Source organism: Adiantum capillus-veneris, chromosome 15, assembly GCF_014529385.1.
Source record: "Adiantum capillus-veneris isolate H3 chromosome 15, ASM1452938v2, whole genome shotgun sequence".
Lineage (NCBI taxonomy): Eukaryota > Viridiplantae > Streptophyta > Polypodiopsida > Polypodiales > Pteridaceae > Adiantum > Adiantum capillus-veneris.
In genome coordinates, this window is record NC_140945.1 from 132,349,089 (window position 1) to 132,372,092 (window position 23,004).

Genomic DNA, 23,004 nt, shown 5'->3' on the forward strand with positions numbered 1-23,004 from the left:
GCGCAGTGCAACTAAGAAAGCATCGAGTCTCTGATTGTGAGGATTCATAGCAAAATCAAGCAAGGCATAGATGATTTGAAGCCAAAAACACACTCGAATAGAAAATACTTCCAGCCATGAAAGCTCTAGCTTGAAAAAGAATCAATACTAACTCAAAAATCTTGTGTGTGGGAAGATTAGTTGTAGCCTCGCTCCCACTTGCACAGATGCAGTGCTCATTCGACCTGTTAGAAACCCTAAATTAGAAGCTTTCATTCGACTTGTTAGAAACCCTAAATTGACGCTTCAATTCTTTGTTGTGACCAATTCATAGAAGCTTCAGAACCTCATTGGAGAAGCCCAAGTAGTTATTTGAAGAGGGGAAACCCTAATTGAAGGCCTCACAACCTCAACCATGTAGTGGAAGCACCACGGGACTGCTTTAACACCCTGTATTGGAATGACTGTATCTCCTGTTTATATGCCCAAATCAGCTCATTCTTGGCTCTAAAACTCCCCCCTACTCTTGACAAAGGCCAAAACCATCATTGATGTGCCATTTGGAGACGTTTTGTGGTTTTTTTGGGTTGTTTTTAACCATTTATGGTTATTTTTAGCCATTTTTGCCCAAAAATGCCCCTTTTTGTACGTAAAATGCCCAATTGAGTTGGGAAAAATCCCTAAATTTGTGGAAAAATCTCATTGGGCTCAGATTTCATGTTGAACTTGATTTTTCCACTTGGGAGCAGTTTGGTCACGTCTTTTACGCCCACGCACCAAACTTGCTATTTTTGGCCAACATCGCTCGCATTGAACTTTCTAGGCAAAACGAGCATGCCACTTCGAAACACTTGACATTTTTACATTACTAAAGAAAATTACACATACTTTAATGTGGTAAAACATGCACGGGTGCCACATCCCTTGCCTTGCGTGCTCTGCAAGGTATGTACTTGCTTGCTGTTGAGAGAGAAAGAGAGAGCACAGAAATAGAACCCCAAAGTGTGTAGAATACACACATGAGATGATGTATATATAGAGGGGACCTGGGTGCCATATATAGAGAAGCCATATATTGAGTAGATTCACATATAAGCTCAACACCCCCGCTCAAATTAGGGTCCCTAACTGTGGATGAAAAAACCCTTGGGGGATCAAGGGAAAAACCCACATCTCTATATACACCCACCATTATATAAAAATCATTGAATGTACAAATGTTCATGAGGAGCTACATCACTCCTTTTACAATGAGTATTTTATGAGCAGCTACATCACTCCTTTTACAATGAATGTTTTATGAGGAGTTACATTACTCCTATCCTATCAAATACAATAATGAATACAAAGGTTCAATAAAGAGGTGTAAAGGATATCGATTAGCTCGTAATCATAAGTGTCTCCGTGAATCTGTTGTGTAGCTTGTCATCAATATGGAATCACCAAACATGTCTTCATAAATCTTTTAATGTCACCAAGTTTGTCTTCATGAAATCAATTCTTTGATCAATCCTACATAGATCATAGACTCAAAAAACATAGTCATGAAAATTATATATTAGCATCGTTAGTGAAATAATTACATTCACAATGCCATAAGAGATGGTTCGCGACGCCACTCTTTTGACGACATATATACGCACGAGAGCATATAAGTATGAACGTTGTCAGGCATTTTTTGGATGAGTAAAAAAGCCATAAATGATGCCAAAAAAACTTGGTGACCACCCCCATGTATATATATGTACATAGTGCTTCCAGCTTTGAAAGTGTCCGTGTAAAAAACCCTATACAAAGGCTTGGTTTTGGTCAAGATATTGGATGATGTTTTGGGTTGTTTGAGAATCCAAAATATGGTTTTTAATAAGGGTTTTCAGCCATGCTTAACAGCTTGTGAATCGGACTTGTACGTCATGAATTATGAGCATCCGAAGCGGGCGGTCTCAACTTAGAAGGTGATTGCTGGTGCATGCGAGAAGGGCAACTAGGCCAAATTGGGGGTCTAAGTTTAGAAAAGTTGAAGTTTTATATTTTTGGAGATAGCCGAGGTGATGGGCTTCGAGCCGTGTGTTACGGTGCGTCATTCGGTGACCGGAACAGCAAGATATGCCTCGGGGAAAATTGTTCGAGAAGTCCCCTCATGCTTTGGGAGAAGCTGGAAATTTTTGAGAAGTTGGGGAGGTGGGAGGATGGTGCCAAGTGGCAATGGAGTAAATTCACATGGGGGGGAGAAAGTGGAAATTGGAGGGTATAAGGGGGGGGCGTGGGTACCCCTAATGGTGTATCAAAGGAGCTAATGGAGCTTCTTGGCCTTCCTTGTGAGGGCTCGTGGACTTTGGGGGAGAGAGGGGGCGCCATTTTCAGTCCACACAAGCTACCCAGGCACCTGGCCACTTTTTTGGTCCACTAAACATCCCCTTTCCCCACTTGCCTTGGTCAAAAAGTGGCCGACAGCTCATTTTTGACCCAAGAAAGGCAAAAAATGGACCAATAAAAAGATGCCTGAAGAGGGAAATGAAGTCGGCTAAGAAGAGAGAGAAAATCCCTTGGGATAAGAACCAAAAAAAATACCCCTTTAATAGCTGTATTTTCATGCACATCCTTTTTTGCTAACAGAGACTTGTTTTTTGGAGCTTTTGAGAGACCTTCCATCTTCAAAAGCTTGTAACTTTCTCGTCGGTTATCATAATCAGGCATATGGATGCTCTACGGAGATCCTCACAACACAAGATTTGTGTTCATGGTCTTGGCTTTCTAAAATTTTAGCCATGGTTTGAGTTAGAGCTGTTTCTCACCCATCTTCATAGGTGTTCGACTTTGGTGTTTTCTACCGTCATACAGGGTTTCTTTCCAACGGTGTGACTCGTGCAGAGCTATAGAGGCACTTGTTTTCCTTGTTGTTTGCATGCTAACATCATTTTGGTGCCTCCACGGAGGAGAAATCCTCGTGTGCTCTAATTTTTACGAAATTCGTATACCATGCAGACAGAAAATGTAAATGGGATGTGGGTCCTTATGGACAACCGCCTATGTATGTGCTATTTGTGGACATCAAGTGAGGCGGTCATTTAATTTGGATTGCAGCCTTTGTGAGGGTCGTGAGGTTTTGTGAAGCCGAGCACTGGGGGCCGGGTTACCCAGTGTGAGGTGGATTAGGTACTGGAGCGATCCATCGACATCCCTTGCAGTTTCGACATCACATGTAAGTGTTTGTGTGGCAATCCAACATGGCAGACGAGTTTCCTAAGTTTCATGGATTGCCTAGTGAAAATGCGCACTCTTTTATTGAGAAATTGGAAGTTACTTGCTTGCTTCGGGGCATACAGGATCCGGCTATACTGTTACGGCTGTTGCAATACAGTTTACAAGATGAAGCAAAAGCTTGGCTACAAAATTATGGAGAGGCGGCACATGCACAAACTCCAGGGATTGTGTTGAACTATAATCATGTGAAGCTGGCATTTTTGGCACAATACAGGAATGTCCAAGCACCTGATGAAGTTTGGCATGAGATTTTGGGCTACACTCAGAGGGCTAATCAAAGTGTGGATGATTTTGTCATGCATTTTACCCGCCTTTGGGATAAATGGGCCCGAGCATTGGGAAATGAAACCCCTCCCACCATGTTAAAAAAGAACCGTTTTGTGGAAACCTTAAAGGAGAGTTTGAAGTTTAAAGTTGAGTTGAAGCGGCCTAACACTTTTGAAGAAGCAGTTGTAATTGCCAGGGGGAAAGAATGGAAAGCTCAAAGACTTAACGAGTATGGGAGAGTGGTCCATGGACAGGTTAATGGTGTCCAAAATGACGAGAGCCAAGCAGAGGCTGGAGTTCAACCTATGCGAAGGGCTGTAGACACTGAGCAATTGCAGCGTAATATGCAGGACATGATGACCATGATGCAGGAGTTACGGCTCAATGTCCTTGGTGGTGGTCATGGTCGTGGCGGTGGTAGAGGGGTGGCCCAGCCATATGAAGCTCAACCTAATGCCAATACGGGTCGTGGACAAGGTGCTCCTCAGCCAGCAAGAAGGTTTATCCCTACTTGTTATAATTGTGGTGAACTGGGACATATCAACACTCATTGTACAAAGCCAAAGAGGATGGGAGGTGATATGTACCCACTTCCCCAGCAGGTTTGTGACAGGTCTAATGATTATGCCTTGGATATACGAGAGGATCGTGGTGCTGAACAAGAGAATCAAGCTTCAACATCAAGTGTTCACGTGGGTATTATGTAAGTTGAGAATAAAGAGGCAGATATGATGTCATTGGGGAAGCGGGAAAGGGAACCAAATGGTGCTGGTCCTAGCAAGAAGAAAGGGAAGGAGAAAGAGGGTGAAGATGCAAAGACCAAGAAGAAAAGGAGACCTCGCAGGAAGTTTGAAGTAGCGGATTTGCCATTGGGAGAAGGTCAGACAGCTTATAGTCTCAAGGAGGATCTGATTGGGAGGAAAGTAAATTTTACTTTTGGAAAGTTGATGAACATGGTACCCAAATTTAAGAGGCAGTGGAAGTCGTTAGTGAATCCTATTGAAAAAGAGCCGAAGCGTGGTCATGTCAGAGTGTTGTCTCTAGAGGAGTTACCCGACATCTCTGCTGTGGTGAACACTTGGCACAAAGGTGTGGGTATGGGAGAGGCCTACATTGATGGAGGTGCGCAAGTTTGTGTGATCACATAGTCAGGTGTTGAGAGACTTGGCTTGATCATGTATGGAAGCTCTGGGTTCAGGATTCGACTAGAAAATCATGCCAAAGTTAAGTGTTTGGGACTAGTCAAAGGTTTGGAGATTGAGGTTTTTAATGTGAAAGTCATGGTGAACTTTCACGTTATGCCAGCAGGTTTAGGAGCTTTTCCTCTCATATTGGGACGACCTTGGTTAAGAGATGTTGGTGTTGTACAAGATTGGGGCAAGGGCACAGTCGCTGTGTATAGCAAAAAGGGAGAGAAGAGGATGTTTGATATGATTACCAAACAGCCTCTGGCATTAGAAGAGGTTTCTGAAGATGATGAATCTGAAATCACGAGTGAGGGAAGTTCAGAGGATTCAGATAGTAGTGCTACTTTGAGTTCTAGTGATGAGGGTGAAGTGTCCTTTTTGTTACTAAATGAAGAGGAGAAAGAAGATGGTGAAGTGCTGCAGATTTCAGAGGATATAAATGCGTCCAGTCGATTGGAGCAGCTTGAAGAGTTAATGCAACCCAAGCAGGAGCTATCAGTGAAGAAAGGACTTGTTCAAAATATGCTAAGTACAGATTTGTCACAAAAAGAAAGGGTAGAATACCTGAAGATACTGGACAAGTTTCCAAATCTTTTCATTACATCATATCAAGAAATAAGGGGTTTGTTGGGGACCCAGTGAAGATTGAGTTGATAGAAGGAGCAGAGCCAGTGAGATAGAAACTAAGAAGAATGGGTAAGGTGCAAATGAATGCAAATGAAGACTACTTTTATCACTCCATGGGGTTGTTTTTACTTTCTTTGCCTTCCCTTTGGGTTGACAAATGGGCTTGGGGCTTTTGAGAGAAAGGTAGATTGGGTTCTTACCCCATTCCTTGGGAAGTTTGTCAAAGGGTTCATAGATGATTTTTGTGTGTAGAGCTCATGCAAGGAGCATGTTCAAAAGCTTGGGATGACTTTTGCAAGGTATGATGAATGCGGGGGTCAGTTAAACCCTAAAAAATGTCATTTGGCACAGCCAAGGGTGAAGCTTCTTGGGCATATGATCTCTGAAAATGGAATTGAAGCAGATCCAGGGAAAGTAGAAGCTTTGCTATTGCTGTCATCCCCAAAGGATACAAGACAATTGGCTACTTTCATTCTGAAGGTCAAATATCTGTCTCGTTTCATACCTTTGGCATCACATTTGTTGTATCCTTTGCAGCAAGTGGTAAAAAATGATCCTTTGGAGTGGACACGTGACTGTGAGGATGTTTTTGACAAAGTTAAAGAAGTGTTGAGCACCTTACCTGTTATGCAGGCCCCTGATTGGGAGAAAGAGTTTTATGTTAACCCGTTAGTTGAAGAAGATTCTATTGGGGCTATGTTGTTGCAAAGAGGGAAAGAGTCTTAGTACACAAAGCCTGTTTATTATGCTAGCAAGGTGAAAACTCCTCATGAAAGAGAGTACTCAGAGGTTGAATTGGTGATGATTAGCATGGTCTATGCGTGTAGACGGTTTAGATATTATTTGTTGCAGAAACCGTTCAACTTTCTTACCAGTTTTTCATTGCTTCCTCAATTGTTCAATAACTCAAATATATCAAAGGCAGTGATGAAGTGGGTTATTGAGCTTCAAGAGTTTCAATTCACTTTCCTAGTGGAAGAGAGTACTCGGGCTACTTTGGCAGACTTACTCACTTATAAAGAGACTCCTGTTTTGGTTAAAGAGGAGGTGGTCCAAAGGAAAAAAGTAGAAACCCCTGCTATATCAAATGCTTCACTTCTACATTTTGATGGCTCTTATCGAAGAAGTCATGATGTTGCTTCTGGTGGGGTTGTTATTTATGATGCGCAGGGAAATCTTGTAAGGAAGCAAGGGTTAAAACTCAATGCAAAGAGTAATAATGAAGCGGAGTATATGGCTCTTGAAGGCGGGTTACACATTTGTCTACAATTGGGAATCAAACGTTTGCAAATCAAAGGTGATGCATTATTAGTGGTAAAGCAGGTGTTGGGAGTAAGGAAGAATAACAATCCTAGACTGAAGAATCTATGATTCAAAGTGAAATCGCTACTCAAAAATTTTGAGGCATGGAGCTTGCAGCATGTCGAAAGGACTCAAAATGAAGAAGCACATGAGGCCGCGCAAGCAATGATTACTTGTGTGTTTATGTTGAAAGCAGATGCCCCTTTGTATCATGGAAGAGAGGTGTTGTCAAAAGAGGTGGATTTCTTATTGACCAGTCTCTTGCCTGAAGATTTTCCTTCATCTAAAAAGTATGCTTTTATGAGAAGAGCCATCAAAATGTAGCCGTGAAGCTTTTATTGGCCCTCTGTCAGACAGTAACTCCAATGGCACCCCGAACTTGCAGCATATGTGCTCAAACACAAATTTTCCCATTTCCATTGCTGGTAATTTGTTTGACAGCCTTGGCCTCTGCCCGACGTGATAAATAATCCATCGCTGTCAAAATCTACACATTCCTCTTACTTGAAGTGGGTAATGGCCCAATAGCATCGAGGGGTGCTCTATTTATGCTCTATTTATTCTGATATAAATACAACATCCCTCTATCAGAATAAATAGAGCATGTATGCTGTATTTATGCTCTATACAAAGCTTCTTGCATAAGAAATCGAACATTTCACCTCTAAACCTTGAAGAGGGAAATGAAGTCGGCTAAGAAGAGAGAGAAAATCCCTTGCGATAAGAACCAAAAAAATCCCCCTTTAATAGATGTATTTTCCTGCACATCCTTTTTTGCTAACAGAGACTTGTTTTTTGGAGCTTTTGAGAGACCTTCCATCTTCAAAAGCTTGTAACTTTTTCGTCGGTTATCAGATCAAGCATATGGATGCTCTACGGAGATCCTCACGACACAAGCTTCGAGTTCATGGTCTTGGTTTTCTAAAATTTTATCCATGGTTTGAGTTAGAGCTGTTTCTTGACCATCTTCACAGGTGTTCGACTTTGGTGTTTTTTACCGTCATATAGGGTTTCTTTCCAATGGTGTGACTCATGCAGAGCTATAGAGGCACTTGTTTTCCTTGTCGTTTGCATGCTAACAACGTAAAAGTACAAGATGCGTGATTACGTGATGCAAATGACATGTGTATATACTACATGAAACGATATTTATCAAAGTAGTGATATCAATGAGTATCATCAAAGTATTAACAAAATATCATCATTGTATCATTAAAAATGAATAAATCATCATGGTATCAACGAAAAGTATCATAGAATAATCATTGTATCAACGAAATAACGTCATGGTATCACCGAGAATAACCATGGTATCAACGAAACAACATCATGATATCATTGAGAATAATCATGTACCAACGAAATAACATCATGGTATCACCGAGAATAACCATCGTATCAACGAAACACCATCATGGTATCATCAAGAATAACCATGGTATCAACAAAACAACATCATGATATCATCGAGAATAATCATTGTATCAACGAAACAACATCATGGTATCACCGAGAATAACCATGGTATCAATGAATCAACATCATGGTATCACCGAGAATAACCTTGGTATCAATGAAACAACATCATGGTATCACCGAGAATAACCATGGAATCAACGAAATATCATCATGGAATCACCAAGAATAACCATGGTATCAACGAAATATCATCACGGTATCAATGAAAATCACCATGACCAAAGTACTAACAAAACATCATCATGGTACCATCAAAATCACTATGGTATCAACGAGAGATTATCAATAAAATGATATAAACTATATCTCTAGAAGAATAATTATATGAGAATCAATGAACGAGTATATCATATAACAAAAGATCATGTACCAACAATAGCTCAATAGAATTTGGACGATCATCAACGCTCGACTGAATTGGAATGATATGTAACTGGCTTCTGCAGCAAAGTTACGTCAGTAAAAAATATATGAGTGATGAAGAGAAAATATAATTGAGAAGTTTTCAATTATGAGGAAAATCAAAAGCAAAAAGTAAAATTTTCTTTTCAAACATATTCGCAGTACGAGAATGATAACCCAAAATTGGTGCAGAATTTAGAGAAAGTTTCTTCTGCAAAGTTGTACACCACATTGATTCCAATGGCTTGAGCGAATAGTTTCTCCAAAATCATTTTCAATTGGCATAAAAATCAAAAAACAAAAGTTGCTTTTCAGGCATGTACGCAGCCCGCAAATGATAACTCAAAATCAGTGAAGAAATTGGAAAAACTTTCTTCTGCAAAGTTATAGACAACATCGATTTTAGTGCCTCCGCTTGCTGTTTTTGCAAAATTTTTCTCAATTAGGAGAAAAATCGAAAACAAAAAATGAAAGTTGCTTTTCAGACATGTACGCAGTCCGCCAATGATAACTCAAAATCGGTGCAGAATTTGGAAAAAAGTTCTTCTGCAAAGTTTTAAACCACATTGATTCCGGTGCTTTGAATGGATAGTTTCTACAAAATCGTTTTCTCAGGAGAAAAATAAAAAACAAAAAGTGAAGTTGCTTTTCAGGCATGTACGAAGTCCGCGAACGATAACTCAAAATCGATGTAGAATTTGAAAAAAATTTGTGTTGCAAAGTTGTAGACCACATCCATTCCAGAGCCTACCACGGGTAGTTTCTGCAAAATTGTTTTCAATCATGAGAAAAATAAAAAACAAAAAGAAAAGTTGCTTTTCAAGCATGTACGCAGTCCGCGAACGATAATTCAAAATCGGTGCAGAATTTGAAAAAACTTTCTTCTGCAAAGTTGTAGATCACATCGATTCCGATGCCTCAAGAGGGTAGTTTTTGCAAAATCGTTTTCAATCAGGAGAAATATAAAAAACAAAAAGCAAAGTTTCTTTTCAGGCATGTACGTAGCCCGCGAACGATAACTCAAAATTGGTGCAGATTTTGAAAAACTTTCTTCTGCAAAGTTGTAGACCACATCGATTTTGGTGCCTCCAGTCGGTAGTTTCTGCAAAATTGTTTTTAATCAGGAGAAAAATCAAAAACAAAAACGTCCTGCTCTAATACCATGTTGAGAGAGAAAGAGAGAGCACAGAAATAGAACCCCAAAGTGTGTAGAATACACACATGAGATGATGTATATATAGAGGGGACCTGGGTGCCATATATTGAGTAGCTTCACATATAAGCTCAACACCTACAACCATAGCATCCGTATTCACATATATCACACTATGTACACTGCAACATTTGGTCCCACACATCAAAAAATATTAAGAGTGAGGTAGAAATTTTATTTTCACATTATGCACATGGAATGACACGACATCCACCCCCTCTAAACCTATACATCCTCCGACATGTGCCACACATATCTTTTGCAATAGCTTCACTCTTCATTTAAGTCCATATACATGCCGATTTCATCATCGCTTGCAACAAAATCTAGCACATCATCCCCTTGTTCTTCATCCATATCCATAACATTTTTATCAGAGCCTTCAGTATGACTTTCCTCTTAATCAAAGGGATCTGTATCACCTCTTCTTTTGAATAACTTGATTCTTTGATTCTTTTCCCTACGATGGGAATCATCATTTCTGTCGTGTCCAACTCATGCAAGGTATAAGCTGCATTTCCATGTACATGCTGAACCACATAAGGAACAAACATCTCTTTGAAAGCTTTCTTACTGTTGAATGCTGGTAGTCAAGACTACTATCATACACCAACACCCAATCACCTTCCACAATAGCTTTAGGTGTAAGCATATGCCTCTTATAAAATATGTCCTTATTCTTTAACCTTGCATCTTTCAATCTTGCTATTGCAATCTCAATATCTTGAGGCCTTCTTTCTAACTGTTGTATGTGCAAAGCAAAAAGGTTTTCCCTACTCATTCCATCTTCCCAAGGCAATACATTCCATGTGGGAATTACATCCTCAATTGGTATTACAGGTTTCTGACCATACATCAACTCAAAAGGCATATAACCATTAACTGAGCTATGAGTTGTACGATCAACCCATAAAGCATAAGGCAATACCCTAGGCCACTCTCCCATTTTACCTTTGCTGGCGTTAGCCAAAGCTTTAATGATAGGAGGATGCCCACGTTTTGATTTACCATTTCCCTCAGGATTATATGCAATAGTGAGAGCAAGTTTAATGCACAACCTAGATAAAAAATCCCTTGCTTTGTCAACATCCAACTCACCCCTGTTTGCTGTTATTTTCTCAGCACAACCATAACGGCTAATTATATCATCCAAGAGGAACTTACATACCCCTTTTGTGATTTTTGTTCTTAGAGCAGGACCTTCAACTTGGTTGGTTAAGTCTTCTCGTGCAAAAACTATGCATCTCATTTTCCATAAGCCCAATGGCATTGTAACCAGACCTACTACCCACTTATAATGCATGGCCAATGGTTAAGTAGGGTGCAATCCATCACAATGACATACATTTGAATACATTTGACAGGTTTCACAAGACTCCACAAAGCGAGATATATCTTTATACATACCTTTCCACCAATACCTCCTTTTCATTTAGTAAAGATGGCCCATACTCCTCTATGTCCAACATAAAGACTCTCATGAAACTTTTTCATAAGCTCATTTTGAGCGTCCTTATCATTCACGACTCTCAACGGCATAACATTTCTTTGTTTTGGACGCTTTCATAAGTACCCATCTTTCAAAAAGTATCCATAGGCCTTGCTCCAAATTCTTTTGAACTCTTGGTTAGTCCACCCTTCTTGCCTTGTGAAAGTGCTAAGATAGCGTCAGATGAGCAACCAGCCACCTTGATATAGGTCCTCTACAAATGACTCAAGTGTATTTGGCATGCAACCAATATCACCCTTGGCATGAGAGATACTATAGAATTGTGTGCCTACATCATTGCCCTCGACAACCATGTCTTCTTCTTTTTCATACCTTGCTCTTGAAAGCATATCTGCAACTAGATTATCATCCCCTACAAGATGCTTAAATTTTGGATTCAAGGACTTTATGTAGGCAATCCATCTCAACATAGCAATGACGAGAGTTGAGAAGCTTGTGATCATTCCAAGAAGGGGTAGACAATCAATCTCCACAATTACATTTGCTCCTATCGAATATTCTTTGTCACATTTCAATGATGTGACTACTCCCCATAACTCTCTTTTTATGTGTGGATAATTGCCTTGACGAGCACTTAGGACTTTTGCTCCAAATCTCACCACATATAACTTTCAATTATCATCATCTTGCCCAATCGCCCATCCAATTTCTGTAAGTCTAGTATCCACTATCACAATTACATATCTGCCACATTCATAGTTTACTTTCCTCAAAGTTGGAGACATATATATATAAGCAAAAACTTCTTTAATTTCTTCATGGCATGGGTATGCATTTCTTCCCATTGAAACTTTTGGTTCTTTGTCAAAAGTTGATACAAAGGTTCTACCACATGCGCATAATGTGAAATCCAGATAACATAGAACACACATGAGGCCTTCTACCATATGGCCCACACAAATGTCCAACAATAAGAACTTCATTCACAACAAACATTGATTTTTTTCCCAGACAAGGTAAGGTTCACTTCTTCCAGCCTTGACAAGATCTCATCACAATCATTGATATGATTTGACACATACTTCTGACACCCCCTCGAGGCTAGAGCCACATCTATATTGATGACATCACATCCTTTGATTGGCACATCATCAAGGAAAGGCATTGTAGGTTGAGGCATGAAGTCACATAGGACTTTGTTCATACCATTCATCATATTTGTAACTGAATTATTTGCTCCCTGTGGTAAGGTGCACATTCTTACCAAACCCAAGGGTGTTCTCATGGTAGTCAGGTCTCTGCTTTCCATGGCTAGTTTGAACTGATCATACCCTGAGTACACATCTCCCATAGAATATATTGCCCATCCTGCAAATGCCTCTGCAAATTCATCTACAATTGGTCATGTACCCACATTTCTAATTGTAACCCTGTTGACAAGTTGCATATCCTGTATAAAGTGTAAAGAACCATTGTTCTTTGGAGCTTTGAACCACCTATTTGAATATGGAGCACAAGAAGGCTCCAAAATACCCATCTTGATCTTTTCATTAAACAACTCAATGAGTTTTGGCAAATGGGCCTTTGGAACCGGAATAGGGCTCAAGTTCCAAGGTACATGAGGGATAGTGAATATCACCATAGGTGAAACAATGGATGGATCAACACACCCTATCTCATGCGGCTTGAGTGCAAAAGCCTTTCCATGTTTGTCAAGAATTTATTCAAAGCATACTCTTTCAACATCTGTCAAACTATCCCTGCAACGAATCTTTAACTCCTTCAAAGTATCATGTGTAAACTTATGTCCAATCTTGCTCAGCTCACAAAGACTAGGGTGCAAAGCAACTTGATCCATCTTATCCTACAGTCTTTTGGTAGAGGTAATGCCACTGGTTTCACTTTCTTTTCCACAGACTTGTACTTGGTCTCCACTTGTACATCAACACCTTGAGTATTTTTGAAATCCTCAATGACTTTGTACATTTCTATTGAGCATACTTTCACGACCTCACTTCCTATATGAAAATTGATATCCACTATAAAGACTCTAAGTCTTGCATAGTATCCACAAACGAACACTCATCAAACACACTTGCAATGCATTCACCATATTCTAGCAAACCATTCATCTTTAAAGATCTTTGTACACTATTTACATATTGTCGTTCAACCCGCTTTAAGTCCTCACATTTTGTAAAATCAATAGATCCATAGTCTGTTAATCCTACAAAACCTATATAAAATTTTTCCTTTGGATATACATCATGTGAGAACTTTTCTCTTCTTGTACCACTGCAATCCCTCTCTACACTGGTACATGGCCAAAACCTCTCATATCCCTATAGTCCTTGAATTCTTTATTTTCCTTTGGCAAGGGTTTCTCTCTAAGGATTTTACGCTTCCTACCATGATACACACAAATAGTAAGGAACTGTACTGCAGGCTTTCCATCCCTGCTCCTTATCCTAGCATAAGCCGACCCATCGTCCATCACCTTGGTTTCCATGCAAGTAGCAGTGATGTATGGTTGCCCAAGGATAAGAGGGTATGTAGACATGTCTTGTACAAAGAAATTCTGGTCATCTTTCACATCCCCTATAGTCACCTTTATATTTGGACAAGCTTTGTATAGCTTCCCTGACGAGTTGTTTGCTACATGAATCATCCATCCAAGATTTATACCAATTGGCCATTTTTCTTGTTAATAAAAATTCTTTGATATAAGGTTAATCTCTAGCCCATGATCTATCGACGCATTATATGGACCTTCAAAGTCTCCCACTTGTACCAAGGTCCCATTAGTTGCTCTTGCTCAGTGACTCTTCAAGTAGTAACTCTTGTGAGTGGTTTTGACTTCATCTTCATCATCCAAGAAGCGAACATGTTTTACTCCCCTCTTAGACTTGTAGCATCCAACAATAGTTTCATCACCTTGTTCACCATAGATGTGTAATCCTTGTGCATTTAAAGTCTCTCCTTCACCCTGTACATGGATAGATTCAGTAAGAGTTTGCCGCTTCCTCTTGATGATATCAATTATTTCTTCATGGAACTCTCTCTTCGCTATTCCAAGGACCTCACCCAAGGTAAATTCCACCTTATTTCTTAAAATCCTCTCTTCCAAAACCTTTTCAAGACCAATTGCTACCTCTATATCAGATTGGAGTTTGTAGGCATCACCCTTTGCTTCAAATTTTGTTGCTTCCTTGTTCTTCTCTTTAGAGGCTTCTGCAATTCAGGGACATGCATCTGTTGTAGGGAAGATGAATTAGGAGGCAATGTGTCATTTTTGCCTCCACTCCTTGTGGCCATCTTTGAAGGCCCTTCGTCCCCATTCTCACACCTACGTTTCTCTTCAATAATGGCCTCATTGGCTTGACATTTGTCAATGTAAGCATGCACTGAAAATGAGTCTACAGAGGGTCATTCCAACCCGTTTCTAGTCGAATGTAATCTCCAGCTTCATGCAAGACCTCTTTAGTCATTTTACTCTTCACAACAGACTCTATTGCCCATGGCCACAGTTCTCCAATCCAATTAGATGATTCTTATTCAACGTTAACTCCTTTTTGCTTTATAGGCTCCACCTTCAAGCCATAGGCGGTTGCCTCAACCATTGAGATGGCATGGCTAGTAGCCATGTCCTCAACTAGCTTCTTCATTCCACCTTTGCCAAAGTTCGTCCCCAAGAGCTTACGTGTTTCACTTAAGTGGATTTTTCCATCTTTAAAGAAAAAAAGATTCTTTGTCAAAGAATCTTTAAAACTTTCACAATCCCTCCTTGCATGGTCAGTACTATGACACCATATGCATCTATTGGCAAAGCCTTCTCTAGTTTGAAGTCGTTGCCATGTAGATTGACTCGATGGTTGCCCCTTCTCTTCTAGCCTTGTAAGCTTTAACTTGAGCTCTTGTATTTCCTTGACAATATCATCTAGAATGGACTTGTCACTCTTTGGAACGAGAATAAAAGGCTTTTTGGGACTCTCAGGAATGCTTGGTGATTGAGTAGGGTAAAGTATCATCTTGTCTCTCCGTCGTTGTCGCTTGGCTAGAAGTGAAATTGCATCTTCAACCTCAATCCAATTAGTTTTAAAGCCTTGTTCTGCATCCTTATCCTCAAGTAGTAACTCTAACTTCTCTCGAATCTCTTTACCTACTTCTTGCAAAGATAGATATGTCTTCTTTGAGTTTAGGGTAGTCTTCTTAGTCCTTCAATGTTGATCATAGCGGCGTTCAAATTCCCTCCTTTTGGACGAACTACCCACTCTAAAAAGTCCTCTTTGTTACCCTTTCAGATTCCTTCATGAAATTAAGGCTAACTTGAATACCTCCCATGTTGCCCCATGCTCATTTGTAATTCCTCTTACATGCTCTCTGATCTCAGGAACCACGACTAGCTCAAAACTTTGTACCATCTTTGCTTCGGGCACTCGATGAAGCTCCATCTCTTTTACATATCCACAAAGATAATTTGTTACATATCCACCTTTAATTGGTCCATTTTATTCACCACAGAGTGAAGCACTTTGGTTGATGAAAGCTCCCTCCTTTCCGTAGCTTGTTGCTCCTGCATAAACACTGCAAAATCTTGAAACATTTGCATTGTGTGACTGGACCAAATCGAACCCCCTGTTGCTCTTGTTCATCCATAGCTTTAAATATTTAATTTGAAACCTTCAATGAAGCTTTTGAACCCTCACCCTAGCCTATTTCACATCGGATTCACAAAAAATGTGTGAAGAAGTGCACAGTGCGACTAGGAAAGCACCGAGCCTTTGACTATGAGGATTCGTAGCAAACTCAAGCAAGACGTAAATGATTTGAAGCCAAAAACAGACTTGAATAGAAAAAAAATCCAGCCATGAAATTTTAGTTTGAAAAAGAGCCAATACTAACTCAAAAATCTTGTGTGTGGGAAGATTAGTTGTAGCCTCGCTCCCAATTGCAGAGATGTAGTGCTCATTCGACTTGTTAAAAACCCTAAATTGACACTTCGATTCTTTGTTGTGACCATTTCATAGAAGCTCATAACTTTATTGGAGAAGCCCAAGTATTTTTTTGAGAAGGGAAAACCTAATTGGAGGCCTCACAGTCACAACCATGTAGTGGAAGCAGCATGGGACTGCACAAACACCCTATATTGGAATGGATGTATCTCCTTGGTTATATGCCCAAATGAGCTCATTCTTGGCTCTAAAACTTTCCCTTACTCTTGAAAAATGACAGAGCCATCGTTGATGTGCCATTTTGAGCCATTTTTTGCTTTTTTGGGCTATTTTTGACCATTTAATGACCATTTTTGCCCAAAAATGCCCCTTTTCGTACGTAAAGTGCCCAAGAGAGTTGGGAAAAATCTCTAAATTTTTGGAAAAATACCACTGGGCTCAAATTTTCATGATGAAACTCATTTCCACTTGGTAAGCACTTTGGACACGTCTTTTATGCCTGTGTACGAAACCTGCAATTTTGGCCAATATTGCGTGCATTGAACTTTCGAGGAAAAATGAGCATGCCACTTCGAAACACTTGACATTTGTATATTCTTAAATAAAATTAGGCATAATTTAATGTGGTAAAACATTCACGGGTGCCATGTCCTTGGTCTTGCGTGCTCAACAAGGTATGTACATGCCTGCAACCATGGCATCCGTTTTCACATATATCACACTACATACATTGTAGCATTTGGTCCCACACATCAAAAACATTAAGAGTGAGATATATATTTTTATTTTCACATTATGCACATGCCACGGCATGACAACACATTCTATATAGGAAGTTTCCATTATAGAGATGGAAGGCATCTACTAAAACTAAAAAAGAGCAATTTCACATTCGCAAGCATGATCCAACAACTCATGGGTTCTAGAAAGGGCATGGTGACCTTCTTTGTCTCACTACCTACCAATAATAGGTACCTCTCATAAAATATAATATCTAGCCAGCCCAAATGATTTTCTCATATTAAACTGATCATTTAATGTGAGAGAATAAAGGGGAACATGGGTTAGAATATAGACATGTGCTTATGGATCTATCTCAACACGGGGCCAAGCTTAAAGGGATCTAAATGAGAGATGATCAGTCAAAGACCAAGGTTAGCTAATGGAGCTTAAAGACCTTAGGGTTAGCTTCATTAAAGACCTCCAATAGTTAGTGTTAAAAGTCCTTTGACCTTAGGCAAGCTAGGGTTGTGCTTAAGGTGGGAACCAAAACCATGCTTGGGGTGCTTGCTGACTAAGGTTCTTGAGGTGATTGTTGTGCTTGCTGACTAAGGGGCTTGAGGTGCTTGCTGACTAAGGCACTTAAGGTTCTTGAGGTGCTTAGTGACTAAGGTGCTAAGGTGCTCCATGACTAAGGTTCTTGAGGGGTTAAGGTGTCAAAGCATATCCCTACTTATGAGGGGGTAAGCCCTCTTTGTAAGAGCTAGAGATAGAGCACACACACCCTCACACAAGGCAAGATTGGTACAAAGAAAGCAAATAGGACACTTGTCAAGATCCTCTTCATGTTACCCTCATGGTGTGCCTAGATCCAATTGCTTGGTCTCCCATTGTTTTTGCATTTATCAAGTCCTCTCTCTCAAAGGGGAAATGGGTACATCTTTTCATAGATGGTTTGCAAGGTAAACCTATATCCTTGGTTGACCTTTTCTTGTTTCGTTGGATTTTCACATTGCCCCCAGGGAGACCCATCTCTGACAAAACTAGTTCAAGCGCCGCTACCGCAACCTTCTCTTCTTTTGAGTTCTTTATTTTACAAGCAAACCAATGTACATATACACCAACTTCTCAACAATTCTGCAAAGAGCATGCATTGTACAAATGTGGACATTGACAAGTGGAATATTTATAATTGGATACAGTGCAAGCATGGAGCCTTTACCATAGCACCCATTCCACAATTATACATACACTTCATGTTTTAAGATCCCCTCCCATTGACAACCAGTACCTTTCCTTGATTCATTTGTTTGTCAACAATGATGTCAGGGATAGGGGTTTGATGGAACACGTAATGTAAAATGTCATGGTATTCTTTCTTTACCTTAAAGATTAAATCCGCATGAGACATTAAATTAAATCTAAATTTAATCTCAAGAGGGCTCACCAAAGATGAAGAGAAGGTGGAAATGCAATACCTGAAAAGCACCAAGCCACCATATGTTTGTTTGTGATTGAACACTGAAGTATGAAGGATCATCAATGGGTCATTTTGAAAGAGCCCTATTCATCAAAAGTTATTGTGACTCGTTCTAGTTTCTTCTCTTTGAGGATCTCACACTCATCTAGCTTCAAAACAAAATGCAGAACGCCACCCGTCTCTTCAAATGCGACATTGTAGAACTCAACCATTCTAGTTTGCAACAAAGTGAGATCCATGAAGACATTGTTGTACTCATTGTAGGTTACAAGTGTTCTTTGAGATCTATAAATACCATCAATATGAAATGGACATCCAATGAAATCTATCTGTGCATGGTTGAGTTGAAGTCTTTCTTTCCAAACACTTGCTGCTGTTGGTAGAAGTTTAGACTTTATTCCATTCTTCACAAAAATGGAGAAGATAGACTATTGAATAGCTGAGTGCTCTCTCTTACTCACACCAAGGAGTCAAGTGTGCCCTGTATTTCACTTGAAGGCACTACACTCTTTGTAATAAAACGGTCAACAAGATCCCGCTGCAAAACCTTATACTTTTTGTCATGCATTATATACTTTACGAGACCACTTGTTATCAAAGGCCTCAAATGCTTTCACTACAAGAGGTATTTCACGTTAGCGACGCTCGCAGTGTGACGCACAAAAGTTAAAATCAATGGCATCTCTATGAGCGTCGCTATTTTCTTTGTTGCCTAGCGACACCTATATTAGCGACCTTCATAGTGACGCCGACAGGGATTAAAAGTAAACCGATAGCGCCAAAAACTCAAATCTCATATCTGAGTTTCGATGCTCTAGAAAAACAGGTAAACCCGTGCCTATCCCTCTCTCTCTCTCTCTTTCCCCTCCCCCCCCCCCCCCCCCCCCCCCCCCACACACACACACACACACACACGAGGAGAAGAAGGAGAGCCAGGTATGCTCCTTCCCTCTCCTCCCTCTCATGTTCCCTTCGACTCTTTCTCTCTCTCCCTCTCAATCTTACACACACACACGCACACACATTGTGTCTTTGAGAGAGAGAGAGAGAGAGAGAGAGAGAGAGAGAGAGAGAGAGAGAGAGAGAGAGAGAGAGAGAGAGATAGAGATAGAGAATGTACACACATGCATTAAAAAAACACATACACACACATTGGATGTACAAAAAAATACACACAAATGCATAAACAAAGAACACATACACACATCTTGAGAGGGTGTATGGCTATCACAGAGACAGTATGCTTTGGACATGTTGTCAAAGTATGGTATGGCTGATTGTAAGCCAATTTCTATTCCCTTGGATGTGAATGCAAAGCTGAGTGCAGAGAAGGGTGATGTTGTTGAGGATGTCAACATGTACAGGAAGATTGTGGGTAGTCTAATCTACTTGACTATCACAAGGCCAGACTTGAGCTTCACAGTAGGCTTGGAGAGTCAGTTCATGCAGCTTCCGAGGAAGCCACATTTGGATGGAGTACGACGCACACTTAGGTATGTGCAAGGTACTCTTGACTACGCATTGTTCTATGCAAAAGATGCACCATTAGCATTGTATGGGTATACAGATGCAGATTGGGCAGGTAGCATTGTTGATAGGAGATCTACCAGTGGCTTCATGTTCTCTTTTGGGAGTGCTGCTGTTACTTGGAGCAGCAAAAAGCAGCCTACGGTTGCTTTATCGAGCACAGAGGCCGAGTACAGAGGTGCAGCAGTTGCGGCGTGCGAGGTAGCTTGGATACGCACATTACTTGAGTACTTGGGAGTGCAGGTGGACCAGCAGATTTTCATCCATTGTGACAACCTCAGCAGCATGCAATTGGCTAGGAACCCAGTGTTCCATGCCAGGACCAAACACATAGAGGTCCATTACCACTACGTTCGAGAGCGAGTTTTGGCGGGCGACATCGACTTGGTCTACGTCAGCACAGAGGAGCAGATAGCGGATATCTTTACCAAGGCCCTCGGAGCTGAGAAGCTTCGACGTTTCCGGACTATGCTTGGACTCTGCGACATGCAGAGCTCGAGGGGGAGTGTTGAGATGTCGAGCTCTACACCTTGAGCTGGCATCCACTACGGGTCTTGGCCGCTTACGGCATTTACTCACTGGCGCGTTAGGTGACCGACACGGAGGATCTCTGCCAGTGATTCTACAGCTGGACTACACTTATAGTGCCAGCCTAGTACGCTTCTAGCGAGTTCACACTTAGTGATCGCATGTACATATGTGCTACTTTTCAGCTTTAGCACTTAGTCATTTTGTACTCTCTTTTCTGTGAAGAAGAAGAATCTTTCCATCTCTGTGTGCTTTGTGCTTGTCTTGTGTAGCTCTCTTGCATCCTCATTCTTTACAGAATCCACCTCAAGAAAACCTGACTCTCCTCTACGCACAGTAGCGTTGCGACCCTCCATGATTATCTTGAACCATTGCACGTCGAATAAGTCGACAAAAAATCCTCTGTAATCGATCCTCAAAATCTCTTGCAGCGTGCCGAAGTAAGTGAGTTCCGCCACCAAAGGATCTCCATCAGAGGAACGTCGTCGACTAGACTGTTCAAATTTTGCCATGATTCCACAATCTTGAGTAAAACGCTTTTTGTCGATTCGTTCCACCCTAAAATGTCGACCTTTACACCATGCTGCTGTGTATGACTTATACTACAACGAACAAAGATTATGAGTGGCTGTTCAAACGTTTAAAAATAAAGTCAGTAGCTAGTCGTACATTGCAAACTTACCTTGGTCGCGCAACCCCTAGAGTACTCCCACTCTTCCTCAGTCACTTCGTCACCGCATTGTTGTGCGCTTTTCAATTGGCTGTGCAACCATCTTAAGCTCATGAAGGTTGGTAGGCTCTCCAGAACCGTCGGATAGTGCATCGGTGGTTGTCTTCCCTGTCTCCACTCGATTCGTGCCCTTTGTCGCTCTTGCTTTGCATCCTCATATTGTGAAATCCACTTTTGCATCACTGGATTGTGAAGCATGCAAAATCGGTTGATTTTAGCCTCTAGATCTTCCGTCATCTTCTTCTCAACACCAAGATTGCACATGACAATCCCAGATATGCGCTCATCATCTATGGTTCGCCATAGCGTGTCCCGGGCTTTATCAAATCTGTCTAGCCACTCTCCAATGTACACTAGGGACTCTGATACCAACCAACCTTCTGCCATGCTACCCTCTGGACGTGTCTTTTGACGCACATATCCCTTAAGCGTTTTCATGAAACGTTCTAAGAAGAACATCCATCTGGAATGAACTGTGCCAGCTATTTCCACCTCATCAACTATGTGAACAAGAAGATGCACCTGAATGGTTAGCATGGTAGTACGAAAATGTTTCTCAAACATGCACACAAGCTCCGCAGCATTTAGTTTGGCGAATTGTAAGGAGTCTACGTTGATCTCCTTTTGTGAGATCCATTGCACCAGCTTTGCAAGTTTGTAGATTGTGTTACGGATGTCGAGAGACAAACATCCCTCAATGGCAACCGGTAAAATAAACTGTAAAGTATGTGCAGCAATGATATTAAAGTCCACATTTTATGCAATGATATTAAAGTCCACTATGAACGTACCTGACACATTTTATGCCAATCGTGTGACTTCAAACCGGTAAGCTTTCCTTCTTTAGTAAAACACGTTCGGAGCGAGTGCATTACGCCAGTGGGGGCTCCTGTGAAAATCCATGGTGCTTTAGGGAGTTTTATCGATCCATCAGACGCTATTTGCGGCCAATATTGCTCCATACGATCCACATTTCTAAGGTCAACTCTGGCTCCCAAAGTATCTTTCTTACCGGTCAGATGGTCCCATAGTAGATTACCCACATTCTTGAATATGTGCATTGGATCGAGCAAGTGATTGATCATGAGTCGGGGCCAGTATGGTAACTCGTACCATAGAGATAGTCTCTTCATCCCTGGAGGAAATCTGTCATCGCACATCTCCTTCTGCTCTAACCATGCTTGTGCAGACATGATTGGTGGCTCATATCCACCACCTCTATGCCAATCCACAATTGTTGTAGCTCTTCCAATAGTGGACGAAGATACACATCCATATTCTCCACTTTATATCGCCCTGGCACAATCAAGCTTAGCCATAGCTGCCCCTTCTTCGTAGTCAACCACGGGGGAATGTTGTAGTTGACGATGACAACGGGCCATACACTGTAAGATGTTGATCTTTGACCAAATGGATTTACGCCATCCATAGCCAGGCCTAAGCACAAATTTCGAGCTTCCCTGGAAAAATCTGACCATGTTCCATCTATATGTTTCCAGGCTGCGCAATCTGCAGGAATTCGTAGCACACCATCCGAAGATTTATTCTCCTCATGCCATGATGCTAGGGCGGCCATGGACTTACATTCGAAGAAATGCTTCATGCGAGGAAGCAGAGGAAAATGTCGCAAAACCTTTTGTGGAATTTTTGTCTCGTGGAGATCTACTCGATATCTTTCGGAATCACATTTCGGACACTTCTCCATGTCTATGTTTTCCCCTCTGAAAAGAATGCAGTCATTAGGACAAGCGTGGATAGAATTGTAATCCATCCCCAAGTTTTGCAAAATCTTTCTTGCTTCATCTCGGGAATCTGGCATCACATTGTCAGCTGGTAGTATGTGCTCTTTAAGCAATCTACACAACATAAAAATACGATACAGTCGTGTAAAAATCTA